This window comes from Gorilla gorilla, chromosome 11 (genome assembly GCF_029281585.2).
Source record: "Gorilla gorilla gorilla isolate KB3781 chromosome 11, NHGRI_mGorGor1-v2.1_pri, whole genome shotgun sequence".
Lineage (NCBI taxonomy): Eukaryota > Metazoa > Chordata > Mammalia > Primates > Hominidae > Gorilla > Gorilla gorilla.
In genome coordinates this window covers 123,883,090-123,895,195 of record NC_073235.2, presented here as the reverse complement: position 1 = coordinate 123,895,195, position 12,106 = coordinate 123,883,090, and positions in this window count along the sequence as shown.

Genomic DNA, 12,106 nt, shown 5'->3' with positions numbered 1-12,106 from the left:
CAAGGTTAAGCCATTCAAACCTTTCAGCTGAGAAGGGCATCCTCAACCACTTGTTAAACTTCCTCTATGAAAGGGCCCTTCATAAGCAGCCTCTCTCGGGGAAGCAGCAAGGAGACAAATTAGCAACTTGAAAAATAAGGCTGTATTTTCACAATCTGTCACAATCTCTTTGATCTTGTTATGAAAAAGACTTGTCAGATTTCTTTTTCTTCTCTAAGTTATAGCTCTGTAATGATCCCAGCCTCCAGGATGCAGTCATTACTAGGTGTGCTGAAAAGCCAGCCTTGACTTCTGTTCCACGGTGCTATCTATGTACCATTTTCAGTCCCAAATCTGTTAGAAGTAATAGTCTAACCCCTGAGCACAAAGGCAAGACAATAGAGGTAGTGTATTGGGACTTTAACTTTCTCAAAATGAATGAAATAAGCTAGGTCTTTAATGTGGCTGATGACATACAGCAAAGTAGAATTGGAAATAAAGTTTTATTCTTTCCGTTTAGCTTGTTTCATCATCTTTTCTTAGGTATTTCCTTTAAAACATTGATTCTATGAAATGGCCCATTAGAGAAAATTTTCTGTAATCAAAAAAGTGGGGAAATATTTGTATTGCAATCTTTTTTTTTCTTCTTTTGAGACGAAGTCTTGCTCTGTCACCCAGGCTAGAGTGCAGTGCTGTGATCTTGGCTCACTGCAACCTCCACCTCCCAGGTTCAAGCAATTCTGTCTCAGCCTCCCAAATAGCTGAGACTACAGGCACGTGCCACCACGCGTGGCTAAATTTTTGTATTTTTAGTAAAGATGGGGTTTCACTGTGTTAGCCAGTATGGTCTCAATCTCCTGACTTCATGATCCACCCACCACGGCCTCCCAAAGTGCTGGGATTACAGGTGTGAGCCACTGCACCTGACCTCCAATCTTTTTAAGAAATGCAAAATGCAAAGTTCTGAAAAACCCTGCTGTGTGTGACCTTGAGCAAGCTACTCAACCTCTCTGTGTCTGTCAGTAAAATCAGGGATAATAATAGCAGCTACTTCATTGGATGGTTTGAAAGCTTAAGAGAGTGAATTTATGTAAAACACTTAGAGCAGTGCCTGGCACTAAGAGAGCTATTATTTTTTACTGCAGTCTTCTTCAAACCTTTGAGCAGACAGTCCGTTAACCCAAAACTCAGCAGAAAACCTGCCATATGATATTATTTTATTAGATGGTTAGCATCTTGAAGGCAAGGATTCTGTTCTGCTTATTGTACACCTTGCTGCTAGCACAGTACCTGGCATATCATAGGCACTCGGTAAATAGTTGACACACTCATGCTCAACATTGTCCTTCATGTCACGTCTTGCTTTCCGGACATGCTTAGTTTAGATTGGCCTGTCCCTGAACACAGATGGATCCACATTCTGTTTTCCTTCTTGGTATTAATACTGTTCAATTGGTTAGTACTTTATAAACTAGTGTTATCTCATTTCATTACCTAAAATAGAAGTCACCATAGTATCAACTAGAGAATGAGACTAAGTGGCAGATTTGGGATTTGAACCCCCGATGATTCCAGGTACTGGTTTTCTCTCGCTGTCATTCAGAAGAGAAGCCTTCTCAGCTCTTTCAGGCCAGAAGTGACTTGGATCTAGAGTTAAATTTTCATATTAGAATTCCTTTCTTTAAGCTTCTGCAGCTTCTCCATGGTTTTTGAGATGCAGAATTTGTCTTAATCCAGAGGAATGTTAATGGATTTGATCACTTTGTTGGGTACTAAAAATTGTAACTAAAGATATAGGGCTTTTTTCCCACTACGTATGTTTTGAATGATTTAAATGCATTTACATTAATAATATATGTAATTTGCTTGTTCACTTGGTCAGATTTGTTGTAAGATACGTAAGTCCTTGGGAACCCCAAGGAACAAAGGGTTTGGTACAGGGCCCCAGTGACTGGTTGAGAATTGCTGTCCTTTGACTGTTTGCTCAGGTGAAGTTGACTAAGAATTTTTAGGACTCACATTTGCACTTTAGTTTACCATACTTTGTTTTGTATATCTGATGAAATACATTCCATAGCTTGATGATGTCTCTGAAAAAGAAACCTTTTATCTGAGGAATGACAGATCTTTTAAATGATCAGGCCCACAAAAGTATTTAAAATGTAATAGCCCCTATGTCTCACTCCCCCTTGAGCTAAAGAATTACCTCTTAAGCCACTTGCTATGCAGGCTCTAGACTAACTGACACCAAGAAGCCATAAATTACCAAATATTCAGTAGTTCAACAATGTATAGCCAATCATGAACAAATGTTATTTATGTAAACCAATAAGAATTCCTGATGAAAAACTTTTGTAATCACCCCCTCTGCTGATTGGTCATTTTAATCTTTATAAACTTGAGCCTCTCTTTTGCTCTCCAGAGCACCCTGCAAGGCAACTTGGAAGTGTGTCCCGGGTTGCAGCCTCAACCTTTGTGCTTGAATAAACTCTCTTTAAACTACTTTCTGATGCTTTGATGATCTCAGGTTGACATTTATTAATATTTTCCTTATCTCAAGCGTGGGCCTGTTAGTGGTTCCTCTTAATGTGAGTGAAAAAACATTTTTCTTTTAGTCTCCTTTTATTTAGATTTCATCTTTACTGAATTAGTCCTGGAAGCATGTGATTTTATTTCCCAGTAATCTAAGAGAGACGCTCCAATTTTCCCTCCCTTTCTAAGTTTTTGGAATTATCAAGAACATTTTCTTCCTTCTCTATTTTAACCACCTATGCTAATAACATCTTGCATCATTGATCATCTGCAGTGACTTTGTTGAATATGATTTTTTTGGGACATAAATAGAATACTAGGGGATGTTTGCATTCCACTTTGGGCTGAAAACACCGGAGCAAATTGAGTTTGAAACAAATAATGTCTTGCTGTTCTGAAGCTGTGCAATAGGCCTCTTAAATTACAATTTCAGTTTTGCAAAGGCACAGCACAAAATCAGCAAAATGAATGGGACCACCCAGCTTGTTCATTTATGTATATGTGCTACTCAGGCAACGTAACACCTGACAGAGCAATGAATTTCTTTTTGAGTTCCACCTAGGATTCTGAATTTGATAGATGACATTCAAAATGCAGGAGCAGCACTGGTTGTAAATAAGTGAATCAAATGAAATAATGGATATAAAAGTGCCTGTAAATAAAAAGTATTATATGTGTATAAAGGATGACTATGAGTCATACTTTCTGCTAGAGAAAACACTGAATGAAATTCACAGTAGGTCCTGTGTATTCATTCAATTACCATCAAGACAACCGTGCATTCTATCTATACAGTCTTTGGATGTGAATACTAGAGAAGAAGGACCAGGTTAGACTCGATAAAGACAGTGTGTTTGTCTAGTTGTATTCTAGATAAACATTGCTGCATTGGTTTGCAGTTTGCTCTTCATCTTGATTTAGGAGTGGTCCTAGAACATGAGAAGACTTTTTTATTTATGTCTTTGATGTCCTAAAACTGAAAAGATTAATGTTGTTTTTAATGCTTATGTCCAACTTCATTTACTCACTTCTTAATTGTATTTATGTGTTGTGAGATTCTCAAATCCTCTGACACCAAGTGTCCTACAATTCAATTCCATTCTGATACTATATACTTGGAGTTAGTGGCAGACCCCATATGTTAAAGGACTCTGGAGTTAGTGGGAGACTCCATATGCTGAAGGGCTCTGTGTTGCCACCAGACTCCCCCATTTCAGATACCAGTCTCAAGTCTCAGGCCTATGGTATCTCTGACCAGCTGGCTATAAATCAAGGTTTCTCATAACTCTCTCCTGAGGTTTGATAATTTACTAGAGGCTCACAGATCTCAGAGCTCAGGAAAACACTTTATTGACATTACTGGTTTATTATAAAGGCTACAACTCAGTAACAGACAAATAGAAGAGATACATAGGGCGAGTTGTTGGGGGTGGAGGGTAGTGCAGAGCTTTTGTGTCCTGTCTGGGTGCACCGCCTTCCCAAGATTTCAATGTGCTCACCAACTGGGACACTGAATCTCATTGTCCAAGAGTTTTTATAACTCAGTCTCCAGCCCTCCTCCCATCTTAGTCGGTTGGTGGGTGGAACTGAAATTTCCAACTCTCTAATCATTTGGTCTTTCTGGTGACAAGGCCCATCCTGAGGCTATCTAGGAGCCCCACTCAAAGCCATCTCATTAGCATAAATTCAGATGTGATCAAAGGGGGCTCTTTTTTTTCGGTTTAATTTTTAATAGGCAGATAAAAGTGTTTGCATTTATTGTGTACAAAATGATGTTTTGAAATATATGTATATTGCAGAATGGCTAAGTCTAGCTAATCTACTTATGCATTATTTCACAAAATTATCACTTTTGTGGTGAGAACATTTAAAATCTATTCTCTTAGCATTTTTGAGAGTTCAATATATTGTTATAAACTGTAGTCACCATGTTGTACAACAGATCTTTTGAACATGTTCTTCCTACCCAGCTGAAATCTTGTATCTTTAGACCAACATATACCTAACTGCCCTTTCTATCCCCAAGCTTTGACCCAGCCCCTGGTAGCTACCATTCTACTCTCTACTTCTATGAGATCAGCTTTTTAAAATTCCACACAAGTGAGATCACGCAGTATTTGTCTTTCTGTGCCTGACTTATCTCATTTAACATAATGTCATCCAGGTTCATCCATGTTGTTATAAATGACAGGATTTGTGTCTTTTTTAATAGCTAAATGACATTCCATTGTGTATACATACCATATTTTCTTTATTTGTCTGTTGATGGATGCTTAGGTTGATTCCACCTATTTAATTGTGAATAATGCTGTAATAAACATGGGAATGCAAAAATCTCTTCAACATACTGATGTCATTCCCTTTGGATATATACCAAACAATGGGATTGCTGGATCATATGGTAATTCTATTTTTAATTTTTGGGGGAACATTTATATTATTTTCCATAGTGGCTGTACTAATTTACATTCTCACTGTGTGTAAGGACTCTCTTTTCTGCATATTCTTGCCAACAATTATATTTGTCTTTTTGATAATAGCCATTCTAACAGGTATAAGATGATTTGTCATTGTGGTTTTAATTTGCATTTCCTTGATAATTAGTAATGTTAAGCATCTTTTAATATACCTATTGGTCCTTCATATGTTTCTTTTGAGAAACATCTATTCAAATCCCTTGCCCATTGTTAAATCGTTATTTGTTTTCTTGCTATTGATTTGTTTGAGTTCCTTATATAGTTCGGATATTAACCCCTAATCAGATGTGTGATTTGCAATTATTTTCTCCCATTGTAAAGGTTGATTCTTCAATTTGTTCATTGTTTCTGTTGCTGTGCAGAAACTTTTTAGTTTGATGTAATCTTATTTTTTAGTTTTCTTTTGTTGTCTCTACTTTTGGGGTCATATCCAAAAAAATCATTGTGTAGACCAATGTCATGGAACTTGTCTTCTGTGTTTTCTTCTAGTGGTTATACAGTTTTGGGTCTTATATTTAAGTCTTCAATTTATTCTGAGTTGACTTTTGTATACGACATGAGATAAGGGTCCAATTTCATTCTTCTACATGTGGATGTCCAGTTTTCCCAACACCATTTATTGAATTGACTGTCCTTTCTCCACTGTGCATTCCTGCACTTTCATTGAAAATCAGTTGGCTATAGATGAATAGATTTATTTCTAAGTTATTTATTCTGTTCCACTGGTCTAGGTATATTTTTGTACCAGTATCATGTTGGTTTGGTTACTACAGCTTTTAGTTCATTTTGAAGTCAGGTAGCATGATGCCTCTAGCATTGTTCTTTTTGCTCAAGATGGCTTTGGCTAATACAGGCATTTTTTGGTTCCATGCAAATTTTAGGATTATTTTCTCTATCTCTGTGAAGAATGTCATTGGTATTTTGATAGTGATCGTATTGAATCTGTACATCACTTTTGGTAGTAAGGACATTTTAACAATATTGATTCTTCTGATCTATGAACAGGGAATATCTTTCCATTGATTTTTATCTTATTTAATTTCTTGTATTGATGTTTTATGGTTTTTAGTGCAAAGATTTTTCACCTTTCTGGTTAAATTTATTCCTAAATATTTTGTGGGTTTTGTAGGTATTGAAAATTAGATTGTTTTATTAATTTCTTTTGCAGATGGTTTGCTGTTACTATATAGGAACACTATTGATTTTTGTATGTTGGCTCTATATGCTGCAGCTATACTGAATTTATTAATTCTAACAATTTTTTGATGTAGTCTTTAGGATTTCCTAAATATAAAATTATGTCATCAGCAATCGAGGACAATTTAGCATTTTTTTCCAATTTGGATGCTTTTTATTTGTTTCTGTTACCTAATTGCTTTTGGTTAGACTTTCCAGTACTACGTTGAATAGAAGTGGTGAGAGTGCACATCCTTGTCTTATTCCTGATCTCAAGTTTTCACCAGTGAGTATGATATTAGCTGTAAGATTATCATATATGACCTTAAGTGTGTTGAGTTACATCCTTCTATTTCTAATTTGTTGAGTGTTTGTATCGTGAAAGGATGTTTAATTCTGTCAAAGGTTTTTTGGTTTTTTTTTTTTTTGCATCTATTGACATGATCATATGGTCTTTGTCCTTCATTCTGATATTGTGTTGTATTACATTTCTAGGTTGCATATGTTGAGCCATTTTTGCATCCCTGGGATGAATCCCACTGGATCCTGATGAAAGATGTTTCTAATGTGCTGTTAAATTCAGTTTTCTAGCATGTTTTTTGAGAATGTTTCCATCTATTTTCATCAGGAATATCAGCCTGTAGTTTTATTTGTTGTATTGTTCTTGTCTGGCTTTGATTTCATGTAAAGCTACCCTCATAAAGCTAGTTTGGAAGTATTCTCTCCACTTCAATTTATGGAAAGAGTTTGAGAAGAATTGGTGTTAGTTCTTTAACTGTTTGGTAGAATTTACCAGTAAAGGCATCAGGTTCTGGGCTTTTCTTTGGTTAGGGATTTTTTTTATTACTGATTTAATATTTTTACTCATTATTGATTTGTTCAGATATTCTATTTCTTCATAATTCAATCTTGGTTGGTTGTATATGTCCAGGAATTTATCCATTTCCTCTAGGTTTTAGAGTTGATCAGTGTGTAGTTATTTATAGTTGTCTTTAATGATCCTTTGTAGTTCTGTGATATCTGTTGTGATGTCTCCTTTTTCATTTCTAATTTCATATATCTGGCTTTTTTTCCTTTTTTCTATTTAGTCTAGCTAAATGTTTATTGATTTTGTTTATCTTTTCAAAAAACTAACTTAATTTCATGGATCTTTAAAAGTGTTTTTCTAGTCTGTTTTATTTACTACTATTCTAGTTTTATTATTTCCTTCCCTCTACTAACTTTAGGCTTAGTTTGTTCTTGTTTTCATAATTTCTTGAGGTGCAACATTAAGATGTTTGAGATCTTGCTTATTTTTTGATGTAAGACATTTATAGCTATAAACTTTCTTGTTAGAACTGCTTTTGCTGCATTCCATAGTTTTGATATGTTATGTTTCCATTTTCATCTGTCTCAAGATATTTTTACATTTCTTTTAATTTCTTTGTTGGTCCATTGGTTGATCAAGAGCATGTTATTTAATTTCCATGTATTTGTGAATTTTCTGAACTTCATCCTATTATTAATTTCTAGTTTGGGGGTCAGAAGAGATACTTGATATAATTTCAGTCTTTTTAAATTTGTTAAGACTTGTTTTATAACCTAACATATGATCTATCCTACAGTATGTTCTATGTGCACTTGAGAAGAATCTATGTTTTGCTGCTATTGACATTTTATATATGTCTGTTAGTACTATCTGGTCTAGAGTCATTTAAGCCTGATATTTTCTTACTGATTTTGTGTCTGGGTGACCTGTGCATTGCTCAAAGTGTGGTGTTGGAGTCCCCTATTATTATTGTATTGCAGTCTATCTCAGTCTTCAGATCTATTAATATTTGCTTTACATATTTAGGTGATCTGATGTTGGGTGCATGTATATTTACAACTGTTAAATTATCTTGCTCTATGGATTTAATATGGGCATTTTTGTGAATAAAAAAGACCCTCCTATTACTCACAAAATTTCAAGGGCTTCAGGAGCTGTGTGACAGGAACTGAGGAAAAATAAAAACATATTTTATGTATCACATCTGTTTTTTAAAAAATAAACTTTATGGTGGGGTGCAGTGGCTCATGCCTATAATCCCAGCACTTTGGGATCCAAGGCAGGTGGATCACCTGAGGTCGGGAGTTTGAGATCAGCCTGACCAACATGGAGAAACTTGTCTCTACTAAAAATACAAAATTAGCTTGGCATGGTGGCGCATGCCTGTAATCCCACATACTTGGGAGGCTGAGGCAGGAGAATTGCTTGAACCTGGGAAGCGGAGGTTGCGGTGAGCCAAGGTCATGCCATTGCACTCCAGCCTGGGCAACAAGAGCAAAACTCTGTCTAAAAAAAAGAAAAAGAAAAAGAAAAAGAAAAAAAATAAATGAGCTTTATATTTGAGGGAAGTTTTAGGTTCACAGCAAAACTTAGCAGGAAGTTTAGATTTCCCACATACTCCCTGCCTTCACACAAGTACAGACTTCCCACTATCAACATCCCCACTACAGTGGGACATTCATTACAAGGGATGATCCTTTGTTGACACATCATTATCACGCAAGTCCATCACTTACATTGGGGTTCACACTTCGTGTTGTACATTCTTTGGGTTTTGACAAATGTATAATGACATGTATCTACTATTCTGGTATCAAACAGTAGTTTCATTGCACTAAAATTCTTCTGCATTCTACTTATTCATCATGCTTCTGCTTTCTTAACAGTATATCTTAATATACATGATAGTCCAGCAAAGCAGAGCCTATTTGGATCTCTAACACACCATAATGGGAGAAAAGCAGTTTCCAGAAGTAACTAATGAAAATTTGGGCAGTCCCCAGGAATGATGTACCTCAGTTTAAAAGGTCCTTCATAGTGTGCTTGGTGGTAATCTAAAAGATTCTCATATTATGAGTTGAGTCTTCTACAGCGTACAGAAAGCCTGAGATGACCTAAAATAACATGAAGCCAAAGGCTTATTATTCTAGGTACACTGATTGCTAAAAAGCTAAAACAGAGGCTCAGCCCAAGCAGAATTTGCTTTGGAGAAAGACTCTCCACTTTGCAGGGCACTCTGAGGAGTGGACTTGAAAGTTGTGGACAGACAATGCCTTGAGCTCTGGGTCACTTCTGTTCTACATTTCATGATCCCACAATATCTCTAAGACGGGTCACTTATCTGTTGCATTAGTGGTAGCACAACCCTTTTTTTTTTTTTTGAGACGGAGTCTCACTCTGTCACCCAGGCTGGAGTGCAATGGCGCGATCTCAGCTTACTGCAAGCTCCACCTCTTGGGTTCACACCATTCTCCTACCTCAGCCTCCCAAATAGCTGGGACTACAGGCGCCCACGACCACGCCTGGCTAATTTTTTGTATTTTTTTAGTAGAGATGGGGTTTCACCATGGTCTCGATCTCCTGACCTTGTGATCTGCGTGTGTTGGCCTCCCAAAGTGCTGGGATTACAGGCGTGAGCCACCACGCCCGGCCAGCACAACACGTTCTTAATCGTAGAAAATAACATCTGGAGTTAGACATTTCATCAAATTTTTGATATTCCCAGTTAGGATTATAAGGTGTTCTTTTTTTTTTTTTAAATTATACTTTACGTTCTAGGGTACATGTGCACAATGTGCAGGTTTGTTACATATGTATACATGTGCCATATTGGTGTGCTACACCCATTAACTCCTCATTTACATTAGGTATATCTCCTAATGCTACCCCTCCCCCCTCCCCCCCACCCCATGACAGGCCCCAGTGTGTGATGTTCCCCTTCCTGTGTCCAAGTATTCTCATTGTTCAATTCCCACCTATGAGTGAGAACATATGGTGTTTGGTTTTCTGTCCTTGTGATAGTTTGCTGAGAATGATGGTTTCCAGCTTCATCCATGTCCCTACAAAGGACATGAACTCATTCTTTTCTATGGCTGCATAGTATTCCATGGTGTATATGTGCCACATTTTCTTAATCCAGTCTATCAGTTATGGACATTTGGGTTGGTTCCAAGTCTTTGCTATTGTGAATAGTGCCGCAATAAACATACATGTGCATGTGTCTTTATAGCAGCATGATTTATAATCCTTTGGGTATATACCCAGTAATGGGATGGCTGGGCCAAATGGTGTTTCTAATTCTAGATCCTTGAAGGTGTTCTTTAATTTTGTTTTATAGTGGCATTTCAAAAGGGCATCAAAGTTTTGCTTTATCCTCAGAGAACAAATTATATAAAAATCTATATCACTAATATTGTATCAGATTAGAAAAACTTCTTGAAACTGTTAGAATCAGCCTTCTTGGGCCAATATTTAATGATTCATTCTTTTGGCAACAGCCGAAGCTATGTTGGAGAACATAACTGAAAGGCTCTGGAATTGTTTAGAGATCTTAAAAGTTCATAAACAAAGAGATAACATACAGGACCTGGGTGGAAAGTGCTCATATGCCTTTGAAATACCAAATCAATTATTATTTAAACAGTAAAATAAAAGTAGTACTCAACATTTAAAGAAGCCTCAGAGATAATGAGGAGAACAATTTGTTGATGCTTGTTTTTCTGTGAGAGCTCTATGATGTGGTAAACAGTATTCAAAGGAAAAAAAATAGAGAGATGCACATAAGAAAATATAAAACTCTTAGGGGTGTGTGTGTGTGAGACATACACATCCATCCATCCATACACACATATGTGCATTCACGCATGCGTCCACACACATTGTCAGCTCTCAACGATCTTTCCTGGTGCAGCTCCCTGTTCCTGTCTCCCTGCCTGTCGGTGTACATCGTGGTGATGATTTCAAGTAAAAATACTGCTGGTGAAAACGGCTCCTTCTCAGGGCTGTGTGTGTTTGGGGGGCAGGGGGAGCTTCTCTCTTTCCTCTCAGAATCCTACGACACCTGGTCGTGTCTGGCTGCATCCAGCAGGGCTTTAAGCACCCAGCCAAGTTGCTTGGTCCTGAGTTTATTCTTTCTAACTGGGAGTGATTATACAGAACAAAAGCTCTGAGCATCGTATTCTCTAAGAGGATTTAGGGAGATATCTCCGGAGGAAGTCAGTAGTCCTAGGAAGATATGTAACTTCAAAGCTACCTGGCAGCTGGAAAGCCCCTAACTCATAATAAAAAGAGGAGGGAGGAGGGGACCTTTGCAAATGTCAGAAGAACTAAAGGTAAAATTCCTGTGTGGAATGTTTGCTGATGGTTTTCTTAATGCACAAATATATTATCAAAAGCCCAATCTTTTAAGCCATTTTCAATGTGTAGTCTTAACTTGGAAATACTTAGCTTTGGTATGTAGGAGTGATTTTTAAAATATGTTTGTTCTGATTTTGCTTAATAACTCTCATACAGTCTTTCATTTACCACATGCACGACGATTTATTCCAATACTTGATTATCAATGCAGAATTATGCATTATTTATCCCATTGATTTATCCCTCAGCCTGGAATTATGTATTTCCCAATGAAAACCAGTAATGACACTTGAAATAATGGAAATCCAACTTATATCTCTTTGCACAATACACTGCTGCTATGGCATAACCTACATACCCCTGGATGTGATATCAACAGTAAAACTTGAGCTCCTGTGCCACGAACTTACTTGCACTCCCTAAAATTCACGTGTGAAGCTTTAACTTCCAATATGATTGTATTTGGGGATAATGCCTTTACAAACGTAATTAAGGTTAAAAGAATGTGGGTGAGGCCCGAATCTTTTATGACTGGCATTCTTAAAAGAGGAGGAAGAGACTCCAGAGATCCCCCACACTCTCCACGTGCAAAAGGAAAGGCCATTTGAGGACACAGTCAGAAAACAGAAGAAAGGGTGGCTTTACCAGAAACCAATCCTGGCAGCACCTTGATCTTAGACTTCCAACCTCCAGGACTGTGAGAAATAAATGTCTGTTGCTTCAGCCACAGTTTGTGCTTTGCAACCCAAACTGACAAATGTATCCTGAACCGAAGGAG